This window comes from Notamacropus eugenii, chromosome 6, assembly GCF_028372415.1.
Source record: "Notamacropus eugenii isolate mMacEug1 chromosome 6, mMacEug1.pri_v2, whole genome shotgun sequence".
NCBI classification, from domain to species: Eukaryota; Metazoa; Chordata; class Mammalia; order Diprotodontia; family Macropodidae; genus Notamacropus; species Notamacropus eugenii.
In genome coordinates, this window is record NC_092877.1 from 289,395,950 (window position 1) to 289,423,438 (window position 27,489).

Genomic DNA, 27,489 nt, shown 5'->3' on the forward strand with positions numbered 1-27,489 from the left:
CCATATAACAGGGATAATAAAAATCCTCACAAGGCTATCAGGAGGGTCAAATGAGATATCACAGGTATAGCATTTTGCATACCTTAAAATCCCACATAAATGCTAGCTGTTACCCCACATTAGTGTGCTGTAGTATGGGCACTGGACATAGAGTCAGAAAAGCCACAGTTCAAGTACTACCACTGATACTTAAAAGCTATTTGACATTCTGCAAGTAATTTTAACCTCTCTGTGCCTCAGTTTCCTCATCTGTGAAATATAGGACTTGGCTTCAATAATCTCTGCCATCTTTTCACGCTCTAAATCTATGATCAAATCACACACACATACACATATACATATGCATACAGGACATATTTATATATATATATATATATATATATATATATATATATATATATATATATATATATATATATATAATTTGGGCATATATATGTGTGGGTGTGCATAAAGAGTATATACAAACACACAGTGTTGATTCACAGTATATTTGTACATACATACGTATATATAGTTCCTGTGCTCCATGGCATCAGGTAACCAGAGGAATGCATACATCACATTGCTATCATATACATAAAAAGCCTCTCAAAGCCATTACTCATAATTTATTCAAGTAGAAAACCTCCATTAAATTATGTTTGTGAATAGGAATGTCTTGATGTTCAAATATTCATAACATTTCCACATGGTTATCCTCCAGAGTAAAAAGTTTCAAAAGTTAACTAAGGCCTAGCACTCCTCTTTTCTTGTTGAAATAACACTAATAGCTTGTGAAGATGTCAGTGAAATTGACAGAGGTTGTGCAATAATTTGTCCTTCGATGTCTGCGTTGCTCAATAGTTCCTCAGCGTTGGAATGGAAAGAATGCCAAATGAGCACGATGGCAGATGAGTTTTGTGGACTCAGCATTCTAAAGGACAATGCAAATATGCAATAACAAGCAGATATTCCTTAGGAAAAATGATCTGCTTTGCCTTTTGCAGTTCTTATACTTTTGGAATCTTTAACTTACTAGGATGCAATTTTGCAAATAAATATCAAGGTTTTACCTGTGAAAGGGAAACCAACGTTTAAGCCTTTCCACTATTTGGTTTTTGTTTCACTGTTTACAGTTATATGTTATTCTTCATGAATCCATTTAAGGTTTTCATGGTAAAGTTACCAGAGCGGTTTGTCATTTCCTTCTACAGTTCATTTTACAAATGAGGAAACTGAGGCAAACAGAGTTCAGTCGCTTGTCCAGAGTCACACAGCTAGTAAACACCTAAGGTCATGTTTGAACTCAGGACTTCCTGACTCCAAGTCTGACACTCTATCCTCTGTGCCACATAACTCAACTTTAAAAAAATAAAAGTATTATTTCAATTTCCCTATAGTCTTTACAAGATACAGTGATCACTCTGAAGCAATCTGTAACTTTACAAGCTTTAGTCTGAAAAAGAAAAGTAAGAAATTAGTTTCCTATTACAGTTTTCATCGTGAGTACTGAAGTGTAGGCAGATCTCATTTTTGCATTACTATCAAATGATTGTCTATTGAAAACCCCAGAGAAAGTAGACACTGTACTGAGTACTGTGAGTAGGCTAAAAAATTAAATATCAGACCCAAATCTTATTCTTGAAGTATATGCAGTTTGGTTCACTGGTAAGATGATTAAATCCGAACCTCACAACCAAGGTATTGCCCTGCTCATTTTAATTCTCGTCAATTCCAAAAGCATTTATCAAACTTTTGGCACTATGTTAGAAAATGGAGAGACAAAGATGACCACACAATAAAGTTACTGACTACCAGGAACTTAGACTCTATTAGGGGAAGAAATTTCCACAAATACTTAAAAGACAGACTAGAATATTACTAATTGCATAGGGTAGATCCAAAAGAATGACAAGAGAAATTTAAGAAAGGGGGAAGGGAAGAAGTATTTATCAAACACCTAGTATGTGCCAGGTACTGGGTAAGAGCTTTAAAAATATAATTGTTTATACGCACATATATCTATAGTATAATATAGTGTGTATATATACACAAAAATAGACATTATATCATATTATATATAACATATAACACATACATGTACATATATAATATAATGCATGCATATATATATATACATAAAAATACATATAATTTTATGAAGGTACTCATTATAGTTGAGTCAATTAAGACAAAGAGTTTAAGTGACTTGGTCACATTAAGTGTCTGAGGTCAGATTTGAATTCAGGTCTCCCTCACTCCAAGCCCATCCCTCTATCCATTTTGCCACCTAGGTGAGATGATTCACTTGTAGTTGCTTGGACTTGGGAAAAGTAACATGAAGGAAGTAGCCCCCAAATAACATAGAAAAACTTAAAACAGTCAGAGATATAGAGCAAGACCACTCTAGGGACAACGTGCAGTACATACAAATGAAAAAGGAAGCACAGTGATTATTCCAAACTGACTACTCACAGAGATGTTGAACTTGTTGTCCCTGGGTTGCAAGAGATAGACAAAAGTTTGGGGTGCTGTTTGAACAAAATTAAAATGTAATTGTGAAATGTTAAAATAAATGAAACTACAATACAACATAAACAATGTTAATATGTGGAATGAGAGACCTTGAGAGTGTCCTTGTATCATTTCTTCTGGCCACCATGTGATCGCCTGCCCCATGCAAGTTCTCCAAAAAATAGTCTTTTTGGCAAGTGTACATTTTACATTTGAACAATGTGGCCAGCCCATCAGAGTTGCACTCTCTGAAGCATAGTTTGAATACTTAGCAGTTCAGCTCGAGCAAGGACTTCAGTGCCTGGTACCTTATCATGCCAGGTGATCCTCAGAATCCTCCTAAGACAGTTCAAATGGAAGCGATTCAATTTCCAAGGACACTCTCAAGGTCTCTCTTAAGAACTTTGGATTTGACTGTGCAACATGGGAGACACTGGCACTGGACTGCTCAGCATGGTGTACCCACATAAGAAAAGGTGCTGCACTCTTTAAGCAAAGTAGAATTGAGACAGCACAAAATAAATACAGGATGCACAAATTTGGGATATCCACCCCAAATATTCATATGGACTATCTGTGCCCAACCTGTGGTAGAGAATCCTGAGCTCGTATTGGTCTGATCAGCCACAGTTGGACACACTGAAATTTCATTTTACAATGGTGATGTCATTTTGGTCCTCTTTGAAGATGAAGGACAACCACCAACCAATGTGGAATGAAGGGTTCATTTCCATTTCCATTTCAAATCTGACCCCCATGTCTCCTTATACCACTGAGTATATAAAGGGAGAAGTGGGAATCTAGTCTCAGCAGATGGGCTGAAGTCAGCAAGGAAGGCCTTGAAAGGTAGTATAAGGGTTTTTGTATTTTATTTGCTACTCAATGAGCAGCCACCATGGCATGAACTATTAACATATAAGAACTGTCTATTGGGAAGATTACTTTGCTAGCAGTAGAAAGGATGATTTGGGGAGGGGAAAGATTGAGAGAGAAAGAACATTTAAGAAATGGTAACAATTCTGATTATAAATAAGGAGCACTACTCTTCTGGAAAATGATGATTTTTTCAACATTCATGGAGGAAGATGGGAACTATGTGGAGATTTTGAAACACTCTCTTGAATATACTTCATATATCTATGCTCTTTCCTATTCTAACATACAATACAATTCTTCAGGTTAATTCTCATCCCTCCTATTAAATTATAAGGTCTGTGAAGAGAAGGGCTATATAATTGTTTCATCTTCATATTCTTGATGCCTTGCAGTGATTTGCACATAGGGAATGCTTGATAAAACTTTGTCAAATTAAATCTATTTTGCAAAAATTATTTTTAAAGACCATAAACATGTAGATTTAGAGATTCAAAGGAACTTATCTGTTCGTTTTACAGAAGCTCAGATTGTTACTTGCTCAATGTCACACAAATAATAAGTGATAGAAGCAGAATTGGGCCCAGGACCTTTGGCTTCAAATCCAAATGCTTCCCCCTGCCCCACCACTGGAAAGAGGTGAAGGAATAATATCTACAAAATTCCAAAATATTCAATGAAAATGAAAAAAAAAATCAATCTCTACATTATTTTTGCAAGATGCAAAACACATATATTGAAATACCTTGAATTAGCCTGGATTTTAACTCAGATATGAAAAATCTATGTTTGACATAATGTAGACTGTTATAGAAAGACCAATAGATGAAAAACATAATGAAAACAAGACTAAATAACAGAGAGGGGAACAATTTTATGTTGTTTATAAGTCACAGTGACAGAAATTATCTTGTACCTAGAGGCTAGTAAGTTATGATCTCAGCCAATATGTTTAATATGGAAATAAACAAACTGAAGTGTATGTAAGCTTCCATTATAGCACACAAAATTAACATTGGTACATAATATTGGAAATATCTACATCTCCATCTTTTGTCCGTATTGTAATTGCCATCAAAAGCAAAAGAAGCATCCTGCTGTACTGACAGTGACCACTAGAAAGGAAGCAAATAAATAAGAGAAATTATCTACATTCCAAACATAATCGTAACTAGTTCTCGCAAGACTTTTTCCTCAATTCAATAATAACTACTTAATGAAGATTTATTAATTTCAGTCTGAAAGGTTAAAAAGAGAAAGAATTGAAATTAATACAATGGGGGATTACCTGCAGAATTTGTAAAGGATAATAAAAAACTTGATTTATGAAGTTATTAATTCTGAAGCAGTTTAAGTAAATCAGGCTAAGGGGAAGGTTTAACCAAAGGAAGTACTTGAGGTACTGTAGTTACGCAGCAAAAATATCCATCCACGCAGCGTAATGAGGACTAGATCCCCCCTACTCTCAAATGGTTTTAGGGTAAATACTAACTCAAAACAAAAATTGCAATAGCAACACAAGATGTATTATTTTAGTAAATCAATGTTTTACTTTTTCCCTCTTTCAATTTTAAAGAAAGAAATAGAGACTTATAGGCATTACTTAACATCATGCTAAGTGCACAATAAGTAAGTTTAATAATTGTTCATTTCTGGACTGATATTTCATTAACAGTATATTGGAATTTTAAAAAAAAGTCTATTATCAGTGGTTTTGACAGTGGGAATTACTGTCCCTTGGAGAGCCCCAACCTCAATCTAGGCCTATCTATTTATCTATTTTACATACTAAGTCAATAATCTTATTATTAAAGCATTTACTACAGGTCAGGCACAGGGCTAAATGTTGTGATACAAATAGAAGCCAAAAAAAAAAAAATCCCTACCCACTAGGAGCTTACCTTCTAATAGTGGAAGCCAGAAAGCAGGAGTGAAAGTGAAAGGTGGCAGAGAAAATATAGACTTGGAGGCACAATGAAGAAAAAATGTTTAGAGAGTCTAGAAGAGGACCAAAAGACAAGTGAGGGAATGTACATCGTGGGCCTGAGAGCTCTTCTATGAATTGGAAGTTCTGGGACAAAACATCATTCAGAGGAAGGAGACCACAAAAGGAAGCTTTCTTCCATTGTGAGAAGGCTACCTCAGGGGTGTAGGGAACATCCCAGGGTAAGAAAGTTGTTGGGAAGAGGTATGAAAGTCCTGAGAGTCAGGAACAGATTGAGAGAGTAATAAAAAGTTAATAGTTATTGATATCATAGTATACTATATAATTATAATAAGTAGGCATATATCTATTGGTATCATAAGTACTCTCTCTTTTTTAAACTGATAGCAAATGCACAGTCCAGACAATTTGCCAAACACTAAATTGCAACCTCTTTATGTGGATTTTAACATGAGGAAACTAAGGTTTACATAAATATCCTTTTACTTAGGTTGTTCTTAGTTTGAAGTACATTTTGGTCTCAAAAAGAAGGTAACTCCATGGAAATTTTCCTAACAAAACAAATAACCAACAAAACTTAGCTGCTGAGAGCTGACAGTTGCCCTAGCCTGTGGTATTGGGATCTCTGTAGCTGAGAGAAGTAATTCAACACACGTGGAGCTAGGATCAACATGGGTAAAAGCCAGGGATCTTCCTTTTATCCTACTATACAAAGTAAGAAAGAATCAGGACCACAGCAGTTTAGAATGCCCTGATGTTTTTGCTGCAGACGTCAGTTTTCGTTTCAAAAAGTATTTGGGACTGAGTGAACACAGAGGGTAAAGGTGATTATGCTAACCTCATAGAGAAATCATTTAAGTATAGAGTAAATTGTAGGTTAAAGTATAACTTTTAAAACCAAGTTGGAAGCATTCAAGCAGGTAGCCTAAAGCTACGCTAGAGACACAGATGTATCAGATAAGCAGATCATAAATATTTCCTGGGATTACAGAACCAAATATAAAGGTCAGGGAAAAATAATTTCTTTGGTCAAGAGTGAATACCAGTATAGGCACTATTTGGAGGAAGAAAACAAATTAACATTGTTTAGTCCTTGTTCTTTATGTCAAGTTCAAATATTTTACTCTAGAAATGAGCTTATTGTCACACGATTATATCTGCTAATGAAATTTTTTTTTTTTTAAGTTTTAAAAGAAGTCAGGAGCCTGAATTATGAAGATCCAATATTATGCAATCACTTTACTCTACAAACTGACTTCACTGTATAGTGTTGTAAAAGTCCAATTACAGACACATAGTTTCTGGAAACAGAGAGGTTCTAAGGGATATATTTATTTAATAAGTTTGACTGATTTCACCCATTGTAAACATACTATTGACAGAAGAGCAGGAAAGGTTTGTTTTCTTTTAATTGTTTTCTGGGAAGTCTTATATGAGCTGATGCAAAGTGAAATGAGAAGAACCAGATCATTGTACACATTAACAATGTTGTAAAGATGATCAACTGTGAAAGAATTAGCTACTCTGATCAATGCTATGGTCCAGGACAATTGCAAAGGAATCGTGATAAAAAAAAACAAAAAAACCCCCAAAAACCCATCCATCTCCAGAAAGAGAATGGATGAAATCTTAGTGCACATTGAAGAATATTTTTTTATTTACTTTCTTTTTCTTACAACATTGCTAATGCGGAAACATGTTTCACATGATTTCACATAGATAATTAATGTCACATTACATGTTTTCTCAATGGGGAGTGGAGAGGAGGGCCAGAAGGAAAGAATTTGGAACTCAAAATGTTTTTAAAACCAATGTTAAAAATTCAGATTCATATTGTTCCAACTTTTTACCATAATTTTCAATTAGTGTTCTCCCTCATGTTTGTTCTTCATAAAAAGATGTGGTTATCTCATGTAATTGATATTCATCCAATGGATGGATATAGAGTTTGTGGGATAATTATGATAATGACAATTATGATTAATATTTACGTAGTGCTTTGAGGTTTCCAACATCCTTTATTACCTCATTTTGTCTACACAACAGCCCTGGGAGCTAGGTACTTATTTTTATCCCCATTTTATAGATAAGGACACTGAAGGTAAAAGATGTTAAGTGACTTGCCCAGGGTCACACAAAAATAAATCTAGGGGGCAAGATTTTAACTCAGTTCCACCTCACTGTTAAATATAGCACTTTTTTCCTACTATTTACTAAATAGCTGCATCCTCCCTGCCTACGTAAAACTGTACATGGAGGAGGAGTCTCAGGATCTCTCTGCTCTTAGTGAATCTGAGGTATGAGGGGCAAGAGAAAAACAACAGGTTAGGATCATAATCTGAAAAGGCATCATGAAAGGCTAAGGTGTGTACTAATTCTGCCTCTGGAAGCATAATCATCATGGAAATGGTCATATGACTGTCTTAAGTTTATACCCTTAGTTAGAAGGAGGGATTATAACAGTGGGTTGAATTTTCAATCTAAGAACTATGCCAGGAAACATAATCTTCTGTCTGAGACTCAGAGCTGCCCCACCTTCTCCCATCCCAAACCCTAGTCTATGAAGCAATGGACTCAAGGAAATACATATGCCTCAGTCAACTACAGGACTTTATGAGAAGTGAAACTAATTGTGTGAAACACTATTCACCAAAGAGTAACAGAACCCACTTTTTAAATCAGCACTGCTTGTACCTGGCAAACAAGTGGAAAATGGGGAGAGTTCAGTTTGCAACTGGCCACCAACCATAGGAGCAGTGTATTCCTCTCAAGTTATCCTCATTTCCTTAAGGCTTGGAAAGAGAAAAATTGCAGCTTTGGCTACTCTCAATCTGCCACACCAGCCCAGATTCCAGCCTGTCTTCATCTCCACTCCCTATCTTTTCTGAGGTGCTGGAAGAAGCAACTAGCCCTTTCTCCTTTTGGAGTGTCCTCTCTTACTTCTGATTTGTGCAAGGCAAATTTCAAACCATGCAATGTGTCCTTGCCTTGGAAGATGTGGGAAAACTCTAAATCCCATGGTCTGCGGAAGTCCAGGCCTTTCTTCTACTTCCTAGCAACCCCTAAAACGACACTTTAAAATTAAAATGTCTTTTACAGAAAAGAAAGGAGTGGGGTATTCTAGTCTTCTTACACTTTTCTCTGCAACCTCTGAGATCTGGAGTACAGGCTGCACTATCCCCCTTAAATGTTCTTTACACATGGCACTCCCGGCCCCCAACCCCTCCATGCCCCAAATGTTTCCTTCTTTACCTCCACCTCCAACCTCTCTAGTTTTCTTTAAAACTTACCTCATATACCTGTGTATTCTTCAGGAGATCTTTACCAAGCCTTGCCCCTCCGCCCCCCCCCACCTCCCCATCTATCAATACCTTCCTCTTTGTGATTATCCCATCTCCTCAGGATGTAGTTTATATATGCGTGGTCATTCACATATTGTATCTGCCATTAGAATGTGAAATCCTTGAGAGCAGGATTGGCTAAAATAAAGGTTGGGTATTGTCTTAAGGTTGCATTTGTGTAGGATATTCCTACAATTTATAACCCCAAGTAACGGAGAAGTGATAAAACCTGTGTCATGCCATTGAAAAAATAATTTCTGTGTTACCAAGGGTGATTACTAAGCCTCTCAGTGTTCTGGGAAATGTTCTAAGACTCTATTTTATTAGTTAGGGAATTAGGGAAGTACATCAGCATAGACTAAAAAAGGAAAAGTTATTTCGTCAATAGTAGTTAAGATCTCTTTCAATGAAAAAAGACTATTAGCAAAGGATAACCAAATTAGGAGACATTCCTTAAAAATACTGAAACATTACAAGAAAGAATATGGAAAATACAAAAAAATAGGAAAGAGTTAAATTTTTAATATATACGTATATATATGGAGTTGTATTTTGAAGATTACCAATGTTCTATTTTTTGTGAAAATTAAAAACTTTCTTCAATGTGAAAAAGTTCCTTGTGAATAATTATGTAGTCATAATCAGTCACACATAGAAAAGAAAAATGGACAACCATTTATTGGTTATTTACTTGGGAATTAGATGTATATGTTCAAATATATTTCATAAGGAATGCCAAATATGTATAAATAAGAAATGCAATTTTATCAGAGGATGAGAGCTTATATTATAATGCAGTTAACATAGAAGGAAGTCAGCATTTATGTAATTCATAGAAAATCACTACCCAGACTTCTGTTATAGTATCTTGTTGTTGTATAATTCTACATGGCATTTTTAAAATAAAATATTTTGTTTAAAATATGTTAAGAGATTATGCAATTCTATTTACCCTGTTTTTAGATAATATGAACAAATATAAAACCAACTAAGTTTTGGATTGGAAATGTCTATGGAATTACATTATTTTGAAAAGAAAGTCATATTTAATTCAGCGAATATGTATAAAATATCAACCGAGATCCGAAAGAATTTTGTGGCACGCTCATTGGTGTCAAAGACCTTTCAATACACATAAAAAGTATAAAGAAATTGCAGGAAAACATAATATCAAATATAATTGAGCACAGAATTTTGTAGTAAAAAACTATATGAAATAGCACAATGCTAGGCACATAGTAGGTATTTAATAAATGCTTATTAATTGGTGGATGAATCGAATGGCATTGAAAAGAAATGATATATTCACAGATCTTTCAATAGCAAGAAGAAATTTACTTAGTCCTAGTATTAAAAAATTTAAAAATACATAAATACTCACCAAAGTTAAAATGCAGTTGGTAATATGTGACCTCCTTTCCTATAGACAAGGGGTAGGGAACCACAAACTCAATCTGACTGAATCCAAACTTCACAAAACAAATCCTTTTATTAAAGGATTTGTTCTATAAAACATAGATTTAGTCAAAAGGTCACACCCAAGGACCTACCCCTAGTCTAGACTGAAATAGTTCTGGTCAGCATGACCATCCCTCAGGCTGACCCTCAAATCTAAAGTGCCCAAATTCCATACAGACAAATCTTTTAGGTGATCTGATCAAGGAACCATGTCAACATGTTCTGAGACCAACAGGAAGCTGCATCAGTTGGATGTGTCTTGACCATTATCCTTATGGCCCAGTCAAGCACTGGGGGGTAGCTTCCTTGTCTTTTAGAGAAAGAACTAGTCTGCATATGTCAGGAGTAAAGTAGGGTTGCTCTATTTTGACTGATCCTATTTCACAAATTTTGCTTTTAAAATAACTCTCAAACCCCATTCATTATTTCTATTCTCACTCACCTCATCCCCACCACTGGTATTACCATCCACTTGAAATAATCAATAAAATATTGTTATTTTTAATCTACCTACAATGTCCACCTTTCTTTCACAACAGATGAATCAGTTTTATGTTCAGAGCTGATCAGAGTCTATCACTCTGTGCACTCTGTGTCATTACCTACCCCATGGAGTCCAAAGTGTCAACTTGACATTTAAGTCTCTCTATAACATGGAACATGTCCATCTTTCCTGGCATATGCCCATGTGATGTATCTCACACACATTTCTTTTATACATGTTTCCCTGCATCCACACTTTTGTTCAGAATTGTTTCCTATGCATGATGTTCAATTCATTTCAATAAATTGTTATTAAAATTATTCTGTGCAGGATAATTTTCTAAGTACTGGAGGAGATATAAGGTTTAGAAAAGACTTGGTTCCTCCCCTCAGAGATCTTACTGCCAAGTAAGAGAAACATAATACACATGTGTAAGTATTTATTATACATAATAAACACATCTAAGACGAGGAAGCAAAATGTAAAAGCAGTCTGAATAGGGAAAGGTTATTAAATATTTGGGAATTAGGAAAGCCTTGACTAGGGATTGTAATATTATTTGGGATGTAAGGAATGGTTAGGAATTCAAAAAAAAAGAGGCAGCAGAAGGGATTCCAGGGATGGAGAACAGAATGACTGAGCAATCAAAGTGGGGAACATAGAGATTGATTATTTATAAATTAGTGTACTTCATTTTGACTGATATATCAAATTCCTGGAAGGAAGGAAGGAAGGAAGGAAGGAAGGAAGGAAGGAAGGAAGGAAGGAAGGAAGGAAGGAAGGAAGGAAGGAAGGAAGGAAGGAAGGAAGGAAGGAAGGAAACATAAAGAGGAAGGATGGCAGTAAAAATTCCAGACAAAGGAGTTTAAATTTTATTCTCTAAGGGACAGGAGAAGAGTGTCCTGGTAAAGTGTATTTATTTCTCAACATTCTTTCCCTTGTATCTCTGCCTTCTGATGTTTGAACCCCTACGAGACACAGTTTAAAATTTACCTCTTTCAGGTAGCATCCCTTTCCCATTTGAAAATAATTTATATTTCTTTACTATACTATTATATTCTATTTTCCCTATATTTATGTATGTTACTGCATAGTAATCCATGCATCCTATCTCTCTCATCACAGGAAATTAAGGATTGTACTACTTAACTTTCTGTCTTCCCCAGTGCAACACACTGAACATAGTAGGTATTTAATAAATAACTATAAAATAAAGGAATGATTTTTTTGAAAGCACTATGTTTCTCTTGATGAATATAAGATCTAATTTAAGATCAATTTCTATTACTCTTTTTTAACATTTAGAGGAGAAAAATCAATTGATCTCCCTTGCCTTAATTTTCCTTGAGACTCATATACTTTTTTTCCTGTAAATGGTCCTGTGCATTTCAGTTAAGACTGCAAATTGCTGCAAATAGCTAAGGGCAAGCCTTATCTTATTTCTATTTCATTATGTGAAAAATATGCCTGTACATTAAATTATTATTTTAGTAAATGTTATTATTTAACACATATTTAGCACTAACAATGTGTTAGATACTGAACAAATTATAGCCCAAATTTTTCTTTCCTTTTTTAAACCTTTTGTTATAGCCAGTTTTGAAATGCTCTATCCACTTTTCTTTGGCATTACGCCCCCAATTCATTTTGGGGGGAATACATGATCAAGGACATGAAGACCATATTTCATTGATAACCACAGAGCAAAAGAGAAGTTCCCAAATAATGAGACACTAACATACAAAGATAGCAGCCATGGTTATGTGGCAAAAACTATCAGGAAACAGGATGGTGGATGCCTGCCACACCCAGTATCCCCAGGTAAGTAGATAAGTAGCTTAGATAAGCAACAAGTTGTAACCTCTAATCCAAAGTCCCAAGTCAGGTAGGGTTCAAACTTATTAAGTGTTTTAGACTAAAAACTGATGTAGCACTAATAGGATACTGCCCCATCATCCATGGGCATGATAGTAGACTAGTCTAAATGACTGAAATTAGTGTTTTCTGATTTTCCTGATAAGAAATTAGGGACAGGGACCAGGGACACAGAACTTGAATTGAGTCATAAAAAGCAAGTTTCTGGGGAGAGGGGCAATGATGGTCTCTGGGTAAATTGAGCCTTAAAATATATGCATCTTGGGGGCAAGGACTGTACTAGTATTCCAACTGGTTTTTGCTGACTAACAGTAACTCAAAATATGTCACTTTAATTTTAATAAGAAAAATTATTTATTCAAAGGAGACATGACAGTTCAGTGGGAAAAGGGTGAGATGTGCAGTCATAAAACATGGGTTCACATCATGACTGCCGTTCATAAGTCACTTCTGCAGGCTTCAGTTTCTTTATCTGTGACTATGGACTAGAGTTGAACTTACATATCACTATCTACATACAACTCTAAATATGTCATCCTAAGAACGAAATGCTCTTTATTCAGATGCTGCTTTGTTTACCTGCTAAAAAATATTCTGGCATAAAAAATCAGATCATGATTTTGTGGTTTGTTTTTTAATTGTTTCAGAGTTTTTGTGACCCCCATTTGAAGTTTTCTTGGCAAAGATAATGGAGTGGTTTTCCATTTCCTTCTCTAGCTCATTTTACAGATGAGGGAACTGAGGCAAACAGGGTTAAGTAACATGTTCAAGGTCACACAGCCATTAAGTGTCTAATGCTGGATTTGAACTCAGGTCTTCCTGTCTCCAGGCTCCATGCTCTATCCACAGTCTTACCTAGCTGCATGTCACTAATAACCTGCCTTCAAATATACAAAAATAACCATGTTCCAGCTATAATGATATGACAGTAAGGCTTGGGAAGATGTATAATAAGATACTAAGCATTTCAGGAAATGTTTTGAGACTATTTCCCACAGAACATTTAACACTCTTACTTAATATTTAAGACTGGGACTTCCTCTACACACAATGTCAAGAACATTCAGGTGGATATCCACGAATATTGCTTTTCTTTGCCTTGAGATTTGATCATAACTCCAGCTTCCATAGTAATTGCCAACTAGTATATATTGAGCTCATAAGCTATGGAACTTCCAAAGTTCTTCATTTTCCATCAAAGTATCAGGGACCTGACAGAGCAGCTAAGAGAATTGGAGAGAAAAATCACCTAAATTCACCTCACAGCTATCTCTCCAAGGACATATCCAAAATTAGATATATTGATCTTTACTTCCAGGAATAGAAAATACTGGTTTTCACAAACTCTTTAAATGTGCAGAGTAACCATAAAGACTTTCTAAACATCCCTTCTTTTCTAATAGAGTTCCCCAAAAGTACCAGGAAGATATTTGATCCCTGAAAGCCAGGACAAGGAATCATGCTTGTCAATGATTGTTAGCTTTTCTAGAGAAAACAGCCAGTTAGAATGAGATAAAGTCTGATTAAAGGTCATATCCTTTCAGTTCTGGAATTAGCATTTCCCTAACAAGTTAAACATATAATCCTATTGTGTATCATTAGACTACAGAATTGAAAAACATGAAAATACCTAGCAGCACCCTTTTTACAAGTAAACTAATTAAATGTTCTAAAGTTGAGAAATAGCAAATCCATCTAACACTATGTGACAGACAAACTGGTGATCTACATTGTCAGAAGTTCTTCAGTAGATATTCCATAGACCTATAAAATTATACTCCTAGTCAAAAAACAACCAAAAAAATTAGCTTTCCAGAAACTATTTTTAAAAATCACTATCTATAACTTATTTGGATTGAAAATTCTTCATTTGCTCAGCCTACGTTAATCAGTTCAATCATCTTCTTTTTCCCATTCTACAGAAAACCATAGCTAAAGTGGGGAGACTAGACTTTGACTCAGGGTGCTGACTCCTAGGGCAGGGAGTCCCTCCAGTTAGGGGTGAATCTGCACATCTCAGGACTCCCCTAACCTATTCTATTCAGTATGATAATGTCCCTTCATATAGACCCAGGTCAATATTCCCATGCTTGTCTCATCTGTCCTCTAATACCTACAAAGAAGCAAGAAAGAGTCATGGTGGACCACCACTATCCCTCCATGACACTTCCCACCCCTGTCTACTCAGTGTTCAACTGCCTCCAAATCAAAGAATTTTGAGATATGGCTCTGGTATATATGTTTTTATAAAGTCTTTCCATTACATGTGGCATCAATAATGTTATAAGTTTTCCACACATATAGATCCTTGGCAAATACCTATGAATTCTCTTTTATCCATAGATATACACAACATCTGATTACTTCTCTCTGTGTGTATGAAAATTACTACTTTGTGTCTTGAATCTTTTATTTTTTAGGCTAACTTTCCCATTCGGTGAGAAAAAGGCCACTTGTTTATATATTCAGTTTAGAAATACATCGATAGAATCCATTTAGAAGGTAATGATTGCTCTGCTATACTAGAAAATATAATACTTATATGAAAATGATTGCTTTCATTGTCAACACACTGTCAAGAGGGAGTGCTCTATGCAACCTAGAAATGTGTTTGCATTTATCCTTCCTTATCTTAACAGGTTCTATTTGCTATGATAGATAACACATGTTTGGGAGATAGTGGACAAAAGCTGGAGATACAACTGCAATCATTGACCAGATTATCAAAATTAACTAATTGAGGTAAACTTACTCATGTGTCATTGTTACACTATTTTAGTCTTATTAGACTTATAGACTTAGGGAATGTTGGAGCTGGTAGGGCCTTAAAGATCATCTTGTCTATTTCCTGTATTGTATAGATAGAGAAATCAAAGGCTAGAGGGATAAAAGAATGCCCACAGAAAATAAATGACCTAAGTAAATTTGAATCAAGCTTTTTTATATCTAAATCCAGTGATCTCTCCTCAATAACATGTAAACTAGCCTTTTCTTAAAACATAATTATTGAAATTCAAGTAAAAAAAAAGTCAACAGAAAGCTCTGAAAAGTTTGAAATAATCCATATTTCATATTGTATTAACTCATACTGATTCATTTAGGGGCCAAGGAAGATGAACTCAACAGGAGAAGTTTATGTTCATTTTAATTGCCTACTATGAGCCAGGAATTGTGCTAAGCATTGAGAACGTAGACAGGCAAAAACAGTACCTCCCTTCAAGGAGTTCACAATCTAGTGGGGGAGATTACATGCCAGCAACAAACACATTAACAAGATGCACTGGACACTAGATAATCACAGATGAAAAGAAAAAAAATACAATGTGCTTATTTAGTAATAAATATTTATCCATTTCCACCAAGTCATGGTTTACTATGTTTAAATAATACTGAGCAAACATATGAAACTTAATTGAAATCCAAAACCTAGCATCAAATTACTGAATTCAAAGGGATAGCTTCTTTGTGCCTGCTCACCACTTGGGGGGGAAATTGTTAGTGGTTAGGTGAAAAAGATATTTTGTAACAACCTCATTATCAATGTGTACATCCCTGAAAAGTACAGTACCAAGGAGCAGAGTGTGTTCAGGGAGGACCAGTACTTTTAGTGTGATATGTGCACATTGACAATGAGGTTGATGCACACATTGACAGAGCTAGCTCAGTGTTTGGGACACTCCAAAGAAAAGTTTGGGAGAGAAGAGATATTTGATTGACTACGAAACTGAAGGTCTGTAGAGCCATTCTGCTGACCTCATTGTTGCATGCCTTTGAAACATGGACAGTCTACCAGCACCATGCCAGGAAACAATCGCTTCCATTTGAACTGTCTTAGGAAGGTCCTGATGATCACCTGGCAGGATAAGATACTAAACACTGAAGTCCTTGCTCGAGCTCAACTGTCAAGTATTCAAACTATGCTTCAGAGAGCGCATCTGCGATGGGCTGGCCACGTTGTTCCAATGCAAAATGTACGCTTGCCAAAAAGACTATTTTATGGAGAACTCACATGGGACAGGCAATCACATGGTAGACAAATGAAGTGATATAAGAAGACTCTCAAGGTATTTCTCAGTAACTTTGGATTTGACTGTGCAACACAGGAGACACTGGCACAGGACTGCTCAGCATAGCATGCCCACATCAGAAAGGGTGCTGTGCTCTATGAGAAAAGCAAAATTGAGACAGCACAAAGTAAATATACGATGCACAAATTTGGAGCATCCTCCCCAAATATTCACACAAACATCTGTGCCCAACCTGGTAGAGCATTCCAAGCTCCTATTGGTCTGATGAGCCACAGTCAGATACACTGAAACTTCACTTTATCATGGTGATGTCACTTTAGTCCTCTTTGAAAATGAAGGACAACAACCATATATATGTATGTATGTATATGTGTATGTGTATGTATATATTATGTGAAATATATATACATATATGAACTTGACTATTTCTTCATTCCACTTAATTTTAAACTCCTTAGCATAGCATGAATGTAATGCTAATCAGAGAGATTAGAGATCTCTCCCCCAATGGTATTCTTAGATGCATATATCATAATTTATCAATTATAGTTAGCCCTTGTATTCTGTTAGTTTCAAATCCATAGTCTCTAATAGTGCCATTAGAATTTTCACCTGTCAACAGAATTGTTGAAAGAAGATATCTTGGTCAAGAAAAGGGTTCTGTATTATGAGATCCCAGCCCAAGGGAAAGGTAAATAAGAATCTCTTGAAGGCCATCAAAGTTCAGCCCTCCTATTTTAAACAGTCACTACAAAAGAAAAAGATAATGTTAGCTCAGTAGGATGGAAACAAATATCCTCAACTATCACCATTAAATCTTTTGTTTTTATAGAAACCCCAAACTTTGCTATCTTCCTTAGGACATGTGCTAAGAAAAATAACACTATATTAGCTCTACAAAACCATGTCATATATTGTTTTGTTGCCACTAAACAAAATTCATTCCTGACAGCACACACACACACACACACACACACACACACACACACACACACACACATTTTGCAGAGATGTGCAGGCTTTTAAAAGACAAATAGACTTGCATGGAATTAGCAGATCCCCTAAATTAAGATTTTCCGATCACTGTTAAATGTTTTCACAATTCAAGAATCCTTGAAAATATTCAGCTGTAATAAATTAGCTGCTTTATTTGGAAATTATCCTATTTTTCTCCTCTGTACCTACTGATCTCTCAGAAGTTACAAAAGCTCCAGAATGATTACAGAAGTCAAGGTATTCCTGTGTCTGACATAATTTTGATGTATCTTCTTTGAGATTCCAGAAGTAAAAAGCATAGGGTGAGGAGAAAGATCAGATCTCAATAGATATATGACTGAAAAGAGCTTTGTACCCACCAAAAAGACCTCCAGACTTCACAAAGATCCATCCATAAAGGAAACCCACCAGGTAAAAGACCCCTTGCTCTAGGAGTCTATTTGATTAAAAGGAACAAAAGCTCTCCCTTGTGACTGCATGAGGAAGAAATTGATATCTTTGTTAGTTTCATGGCTAACCAATTGGTAGTGCTCTTCCATCTTATAAACAAGTACACAAGACAACTGGGATTCATCGGAAAGATCATTAGAAAAAGAGCTGAGATGGACTTAGTGAAATTTCAAAGTGGATACTTAATCAAGTGAATGCTAAAAAAGAGAGAAAAAGCATGGTTTTTCTTCCACCACAGCACATGGATATCCCTGCACCAATATTGCTATATCCACCTAGAGTTGTGTCTGTAACTCCCTGCACACAGAAACAAAATATTCACCACTAATGTCTAATTTGATTTTCTTATCAGGCAATTAGTATATTATTAAAAATTCACGGCTGGGTCAATCTCCTGTTGATTTACATAATTAAGTTACCTTCTCTCAGTTAAATCAAGGGTGTTTCTGTAATCATTTCTAGGGCAGAGCTGAGAGGGTGGGAGAGAGGAAAACCTTCTCCCAACACAAGCTGAAGTCTGTCTGGATCCATACACCTCCCTTTGTTTGAATTCTTTCATGAAGTTCAAGTTGGTAGCTTGTGGCAGGAGATGCCCAATTCATTTTTATTCCCTCTGTGGCTAGCTTAGAAATATCTGTAAATAAATACTGATTTCTTTAATACACACTGAAAGCATACTTAGTGCTAGCTGAGAAGCTACTTGCTGCCTGTCAGCTAGGAAAAAAAAAATAAACATTAGTGGAAGAAAAACCTCGTGAGGTTCAGAGGTTTGGTTTAGATAAGGAGGCAAGAAGAGTTTTCTAGATTGTATTAAAATCTCAAAGTCTCTTGAGTCCCGGAAGTTTGGCTAAAGGCTTCCTCTTTCGATATTTATTACTTTTGAAACTGAAGAATTGTTACTCATGGGAGTTTGACACTTCTCATTTGGCTCTTAGTCAAATTCAGAAAATGCAGAGGCACAAAAACGATTTTTTTAAATGTGATGGTTAATGGTTACAAAACATTTTGCTTCCATTTATTCTTGTTGTTTAGTGATGACTATTTATTAAGTGCCACTATATGCAAAACATGGACAGATAAAGTGCCTGCCCAGAAATCTACCAGAATAAAACAGATGCTACATTTAGGAAAGAATATCTGGGAACATAGATGCCTCTTCATCTAGGACAATAAGAGGAAATGGTACATCTCAAAGAAGCAACTGTTATTTCTATGGTACTATGCATAGTGTTTATTTTTGATGGTTGTGATATCCAAACCACCTCTGCATGGAAAAAGAGCATTCAAGGAAGGTTCCTTGTCAAAACGGATGGGACACTTTTAATCTTTAATTTTGACCTCTTTTTTACACAACTAACGTAGGGTATCCCAAAAATCTTGTAGTTGTTCAATCATTTTTCAGTCCTGTCCAACTCTTTGTGACCCTATTAGGGGGTTTTCTTGGCAAAGATACTGGAATAATTTGCCATTTCCTTCTCCAACTCATTTTACAGATGAAGAACCTGAAGCAACATAGGGTTCAGTGACTTGCTTAAGTTCATACAGATAGTAAGTGTCTAGGGCCAGATTTGAACTCATGAAGATGAGTCTTCCTGACTTCAGGCCCAGAACTGTATCCACTGGGCCCAAAAGTGAAGTTTTAAGCTTTAACAGGTCCAATTGCACTAAGGCTTTTAGAAAACTCTATATTAGGTATATGGTCTAGAGCTGTGATTTCAAGGTGTAGAAAAGTCCTATTTTGAAAACTCTTTCATTAACACAGATTACTAGCTTCTTTAACTCAGATCCTTGTCTGAATGTTGTACAGGGGTTAAATGCCTTGTTTCTAATAACACAGCTAATACGTTGTGAGAGATTATAGAAACATGGGATCAGAGACTTAGAGCTGGCAGAAGGAGAGGGAATAAGTATTTATTAAGTGTCTACATGGTGTCAGGCATGGTGCTAAGTACTTGGCAAATATTTTCTCATAACAACCCAGGAGGGTTGCTGATTCTCATCCCCATTTTACAGTTGAGAAAATTGAAAAAGACAGAGAGATTAAATGACTTGACCAGGGTTACACATCTAGTAAGTGTCTGTGGTCACATTAGAACTCAGATCTTCCTGACTCCAAGCCTAGATCTCTGTCCATTGTACCAGCTAGCTAGAAGGGATCTAAGAGTTCATCAAATATAATCTTTTTTTACAGGTGTGGAAACTGAGGTTCAGAAAGGATGAGTGATTTTCCTAGGATCACATGAGCAAGAGACAGAATTTGAACCCAGAATCTCTGACTCCAGAGGCAATGCTCTTTCCACTGTATCACATTATTTTTTTATCCCATTTTGCTCTTACTCCAAAGGCACTCTATCCATTATTTCATGCTGCTTTTTTTAAAGATAAGCTAAATTATTGATTTAGTTATCAATATTAGTACTTTATTTTTTATTCACTTTTTAAAAACAGTATTTAAATTCATGTGCATCAAAATTCTTCCTTCATAGACCATCCCTTTTCAGAAAAAAAAAAAAGATATTTTTAATAAATACTGGTAAATAGCTAGATGTGAATTTGTAGACAAGAAAAGCCATTTTGCTTTATATGTAATTCTTCATTATTTAAATAACCTTTTGCCTCAACTCAGAAAGTAGTTTTCCATATTCATTTTTAGGCCTAAATCCAGATTAGGATTCAGACTCCTTAATAATGGAATATCACTGCTCGAAACGCTGGCTGGCCAATGACTGTGAGTGAATATCAACTACCTGGTTGGTTTCAGCATTCAGGTGGACTACACGCTTTCTCTAAGTTGCTAAGCAACATTTAGCAAAGAAGTCAAGAGTTATGCTGTAAATTCCCATTCGGTTCTTCATACACGTATTTTCACTTTCAACTTCAAAGGTGAAAGTACTTCTTATCGATGCAGCTTTTTAATGTAAACAGTAGCAACAGCCCTAAAAATAACAGGATGAAGACCTAAAATCAGATAAAGACTGTATGATATTTCAGAATAGCTATGTGGGGGATGGAGAAAGAGAGGGATAGAGGGCATGAAACTATTCTAGGAATTTAGGAGGTGGCATATTAAAATAGCTGCTAAAATGCTCAGTTATTACCAAAATCTGTCATGATTTCTCCCTTATTTTCTTTCTCCAGGTCCCATTATAAGTGAGAGGCACCACCAGATAAAATAAGGACAGAGAGAATTTTTGATGAAAAGTCAGGGGCACACCTTAAAGCTATGCCTGGAAGAATGTTCATTTGAACAGGCAGAGGATCCATGATCGACACTATGCATAAGGGCTTTGAAAGTCACATCTTTGACATGTCATTCGTTAGAAACCCTATTATAATAACTGACAGCCATACCTAGCAGATGTACCAAGGAAATGTTGTGGCAACTTATTCCCTAAAAAACATTAAATATAGTGAATTTTAATATGAAATATGCCACAAAAGAACCTGGTGCTGCTGTTTCTTGTTGACAAGGTGGGGACAGCATATCACGCGAGAAATTGTGAGAGACGTAAAGGTTGCAAGTGACAAAGACTATATCAAATAGGTACAAGAGACACATAAAACTAGATGAAAGGAGTACTGGCCACCAGTGTGTTAAAAAGTATAACATCTTTTTAGGTTTAAAATTTCCTTAAGAGGCACACAAGAGGGAGTGTTATATAGTAAATATAAAGTTGGTCTTGGAGTCAAGAAGAACTAGGTTTAACCCACTCAATGGCATATTCTTATGGAATGACCATGGACAAATTACATAATATTTCAATGTTTGAGGCAGTTCTCTAAGACTATAAGTATCTAAGTACCATAGGTATAGAAAGTGTTGATCTGAAATGGACAAAGGCATTTTACCCATCCAAGGAATTTCCCACATTAATGTAACCACAGGCCTCCCCATTTCTTAAGAGGAACACATTATAGAATCATCATATTCAGCATTCTTATTGGATAATCACTACCCTTCATTCTTTCTTGATAATCCGAGGTGTGTCTGAGTAACGAGCATGCACTATATTGAAAATTCCTCTTAAAAACAGAAAGGATCAGAATTCAAACATAAAAGAAATGAAACAGATACTTGATTTCCTCCCTCTTTATGTAGTTAACTATTTCTGAGAGATAAATAAGGGGGAGGGAGAGTCCATCATAAAAAAGAGGGAAACATAAGAAGCCTCAACCATGAAAATTGGTATTTCCATTTGCTGAATAAATTTGCCCCTTTATATACATACAAAAAAGGAGGGAGGGGTTACTGAGAATAACTGGTGATAGACTAGTCATGCTAGCATTTTTAAAAATAATTAATTTAACATGGAATTTTAGTACTAATTGTCTATGACCCTTTCCAAATTTCCTTGTGGTTTCTTTTTTGTATTTTATAAATGTTTCATGGATGTTCTTCTTTCTTTCCTACTTATTTAGTATAATTATCGCTACTTCTGTCTTTCCTGATATAAATCTGACCTCACCCACCCAATGAAGTATAATCAAATAAAATAGATCTACATGTTGCCATCTCTGAAGATTTATATTTCATTACATACTCCAAAGTCATTAGCTCTTTGTAAAGAGTGGGGAATTATGATTTATCATTGTTATTATGGAGTCAGTATTGTTTATTGGATGGATTAGAATTCTTAAGCATTCAAAATTTATATTTCCTTATAATATGTCTGTCATTTATACTTACTTCAGTTATTACAGAAATCTGTCATGATTTCCCCCTTACTCTCTTTCTCCAGGTCCCATACTTGCTTCACTCTGCGTCGGTTCACACAAGTCTTCTCCGGTCTGAATCCTTCCCTTTCATCACTTCTGGTATTGTGATAATTTTTTTTACTATGTTTACAGACAATTCCCCAATTGATGAATAGCTCCTTTTGTTTATAATTCTTTGCAACTACAAAAAGAGTTGCTGTAAATATTTTCATAATATAATTTTTCTCCCTCTATCTTGGATCACTTTGGAGTATACACCCAGCACTGGTGTCTCTGGGTGAAAGATCTTCCCATTTTTATTAATAAGGGTCCATGGTACGGAAGTCTGACAAGCCTGGGGAAGAAAGGAAAGAAAAATAATGAATATTTTCTTAGAATAATAACAAAGCTTCATCTTATATTTTATATACAGCTTAATGGAAGACTTTTATGCCTGCATTATGGGACATATTCTAGTGTCTGCCTTACTTGATAACATAGTTGTGACACACAGTGGTTAGGAGATTTGTAGAAAACATCACGCTAATGGACTCAGTACTTTTCTGTCTTCTTCCTCCTGTTGCCTTTCTCATCTTTTCTTTTACACATATCTAGCACTTGAAGGTCAGAATCACTGAGCATTTAGAATTCCTTTCTTTTATCTTCTAATAAGTTCACATACATCCCAAAAGATAGATATCCTTGCCCATGTGATAGCTGCAAATTTAAAAGAACACCATCGATATCAGGATAGGTATTGTTTAATGATGGCCATGAACCTTGAATCTGACAGCAAAACCTCCTTAAGTGTCTGGTGTGGTTTTAATTCTAATGGTTTATGGAGGCCATTATGCTAAGCATACAAATCCTTAGAAATTGGCACCCAGAATGCAGAAGGAACAGAAGGCATGTCTCCAATTGATTAACTAATGAATTAATTAATCCAAAGGGTATGTGTTCCTTAGAAAAGATATATGTGTCTTGGATTCTGGAATGCAAACACAGATTATTAATACCCTTAAAACCTGAAATTGCTATCAAATTGCAATCTTATTTTTCTGTGGGAAAAAAGCTACCAAGAGAAACTAGTAATGTAGAATTTGTTATACACACACACGCACGCACGCACGCACGCACGCACGCACACACACACACCAGTGTCAAAGACAATTTTCCAAACCTTTCAGGTGCTCTAAGTGCCCTAATTTTGGTACTACCTTTCCTCCTTGCATGGGACTTCTCATCATTGCAACTGCAATTAAAGAATCACTGTACAGTGTCCCTAATTAATGCTAATTTATGCCCATTTAGTGACCATAAAAATGTGTCACCAATTTTTAATTGCAGGGGAGGTGTAGATAGATGAAGGTGCTAAAGAATTAGAGTGTCATTTCATAAAGGGGCCTTTAGGAATAATAAAGACCATCTGCCTTGTCAAGTTCTATACTCTGGAGATAATGCTGTACCTTAAAAAATCAATGATAAATTTAAAAAAATACTATAAGAAGACAGAGGGTAAGTTTTGCCCTTCTTCACAATTTGTATCTAACCAGTTAAGGAGGAACTATGTGAAAGACAGCTTGCTTCAAATGCTGACTGCTCTTTTTAGAATTAAGTTTTACTAGTAACAAAGCATTTTATGGAACAAAGGTGACATCTATTATCCACTTAGGTCTCAAGAGTATATTTTTCATAGGTTGTTAATTAAATAGTTCAAAAGGTAGTTTTGTGAAATGTATCAAGTGAATTCTTTATTTATGTATGCCCCAGATTCCCAATATTCACATACTTAAATGAGAATTTCATGTCAGTAGGTTTTTGCAGACTGCAGCAATGCTATTTCTAGACATCCTAAGCTCTTTTTTATATATGAGTCTTGGTTCTCTAGTGACTTCATGTATCTAGCTAAGCACACCTGCTTTCCTGGGCTTATAGGTAGCTGGAGACGGGACCAACCTTGCAATAGCACCACATGCATTATAACATTTTAGACAGAAATGTCAGTGTCATATCGAAGTTATTTGTTCTAAGCAGTGGACTGCTTTGTTACCAGAGGCTTTTGAATCTTCATTAAATCGATAATTCCTTGATTTGGGAAATTTTGAGATTTTCTTAACATAATCATTTAGAGCAGGTGACTTTCACACAAGAGTTTTGAAAAACTCAAGGGTAAAGTTGTACAAGCTTTGGTTAAAATGTATAATCTGCCATTACAAATAGGCATGGTACCAGAAAACTGTGATTGATAATGTGTCTCTCATCCATAAAAGATGTTTCAGATAAGACACTGAGAAACACAAAAGCCTAAAGCTGGGCAATCTACATTCAATGATAAAAATCATTGATTACGTAGGTAAGCACAGACAACATGAATTCCCATGCAACTGGAAATGTAAAAAAGATTTTGGGGAGAAGAAACTCTATTGCATCCATCAGATTTTTTTGAGGGGTTAAATAACTAAAGAATAAGGGTAAACAAGGAAATGTGAATTAGATTTTCAAAAAGTTTTGTCAATATTTAAGAATAAAAGCTGAATTAAAAATAAATATGAAACTGGACAAAATAGTTTGGCATTGAAGGGAAACTGATTTAAAGATAAGGGACAAAGAATAGAGAGGTTTTTCTGAATGGAAAAGTATTAATAGTATGGATTAGCATCCAAACCAATTTTATGTAATATTTTATAAATGATCTGAAAGATGGAATGCTGTTCATCCTTTTTTCAAAGAGTATTAATGACATCACAGGGTAATGTTTTGACTTACAAGTGAATTGGATTTGAGAAAGGCAGAGTTGTGCTAACTTGTTAGCCTCACTCTCTCTTCCAAAGTCATTGCTAAAGATGGAATATAGAGTGAACAATGCAGGTTTGGAGATGACAATATGTTCTTTTAGTTAAATGTCATGTCTGTGAGGATAAACTTAAAGATATCTCACAAGGTTTTATGAGGAGACAGAAAAATAATAGATGAACCTTAATGTGTGCATTTAGGGAGAAATAATAAAAACTAAGTATAATCCAATTGACTTTGCACTATCAATTATGATACAGGAAAGGGATACTGGAACCTCTGGAGTTTTTTTTTCCCTGCAGATAAAAAATTAAACATGTTGCTATAGTCAAGAAAGGAAGAATAACAAGTCTGAATAATTGTACAGAAAGGATATTGCCTTTGTGCAAAATCATGATATAGCTATCCTCAAAGCATGGCATGGTCTCTTCTCACTGCCTCAATTGAAAGGAAAAGCTGAACTATAAAATGCTAGAGATTTTTCTGAAAAGTCTGGAAATGGGCAATCAAAATGTTCAATAGGATTGTGCAGTTTTTTTGCATCCCCATTTAACACACTTTCACATTCTACTTTATAATTATCGTTGGTCATGTCATATCTCCATGAATCCTTTTTAGTCACCCCCTAAAGCATCTAGCATGGTGCGTTGCATATAGTGGGCATTCAATCAATGTTTATTGAATTTAATTAAATTGAGAGTAATGAGAAACTTTCATGTGAGCAAAGACTCATTTGGAAAACATCTTCACTCTAGAAAAGCCAAAGCTTAGAGAGGATCTAATTTATTACCCTAAAATCACAAAAATAATAAATAAAACCATAGGATTTTAGAATTTGTGTCAGAAGGACCTTCAAAACCATCAGATCCAGGAATAGAAAGTTTTAGTGATTTAAGCAGTATATTCAGAATCTGAGATATTTTGGCTGCGCCCCTCATCCCCTTCATCCTCCTCAGTATTGTGTCAAAATTCACATCCAACAGGTTAGCAGAACACTCAAGTTTCCTGACCTGAGACAAAATCTTTATCCCTCTAACCTAGGTACACGTCTTATCTGCATTGATTACATTTAGCCATGATTATGCAGTGTTGAAATAGAGAAACTCAATGTACTCAAATTAAACAACAGAAGAATGTCTTTCTCCTCCAATAACAGTTAAAACCAGTATCATAAATCTTTTTTCACTGTGGATTAGAGCTTCTTAATCTCTCTCTAAAGGAAGACAGACAATAGGCAGATTTTTTTTACTATGTTTCTTCATACTAATTCAATTATCTTTCTTTCTTATGTCTTTTCTGTGGACCAAATTTCATATCACTGAGAGCAACAGCATTATTCTATCTGCCTTCCTGCTCAAAAACTCAAGGTAATCTTCAAACAATACCCTTCATCTCTGAATCTAGAATCCTTCTCAGAATTATGGCTCAGATCATTCCCTCACACATTTATAAATACAATTTCCTCCTGCTCCTTTTCCCAGGCTGCAGCATTCACTCCCCCCAAAATAACAGTTTTTCACACTATCTCCTAAATGATTTTCCAAACCAGAACTACATTATCTCATTTCATTCTTTATATCCATGCAATGATTTCATATTGCCTAAGGGTTCAAATGGAAATATTTTATTATTACTTGCAAAAAGTTGTAATAAATTAGCTCAGTCCTCATCTGCCCTTATCTAATGCCACATCCCAGATCATACCTTCTTTTCCTAGATAAGTACAACTTAATCATACTCTTTATTTACACCTCTCTCTTCCTTTGCCCTATTAGTTCAAATGTAGTAACACACTTTTTTTTAAGCATCATAGCTCAAAGACTGTTTCCTCAAAGTTATTTTCCCTAGTAACCTTCCTGCATTGTACGTCATACTCCCTCAACCATACTCTCCTTAATGGATCAGCATCAATTAATAGTGGTCTATTGTGTGAATTTTGTATCTAATTTGTTGAGCCATGAGTATTTTGAAATAGTATATATAAGCACTTACAAGATACAACAGTTAGGTGGCATGGTGGATAAAGTCCTGGAGGTCTGGAGCCAGGAAAACCCA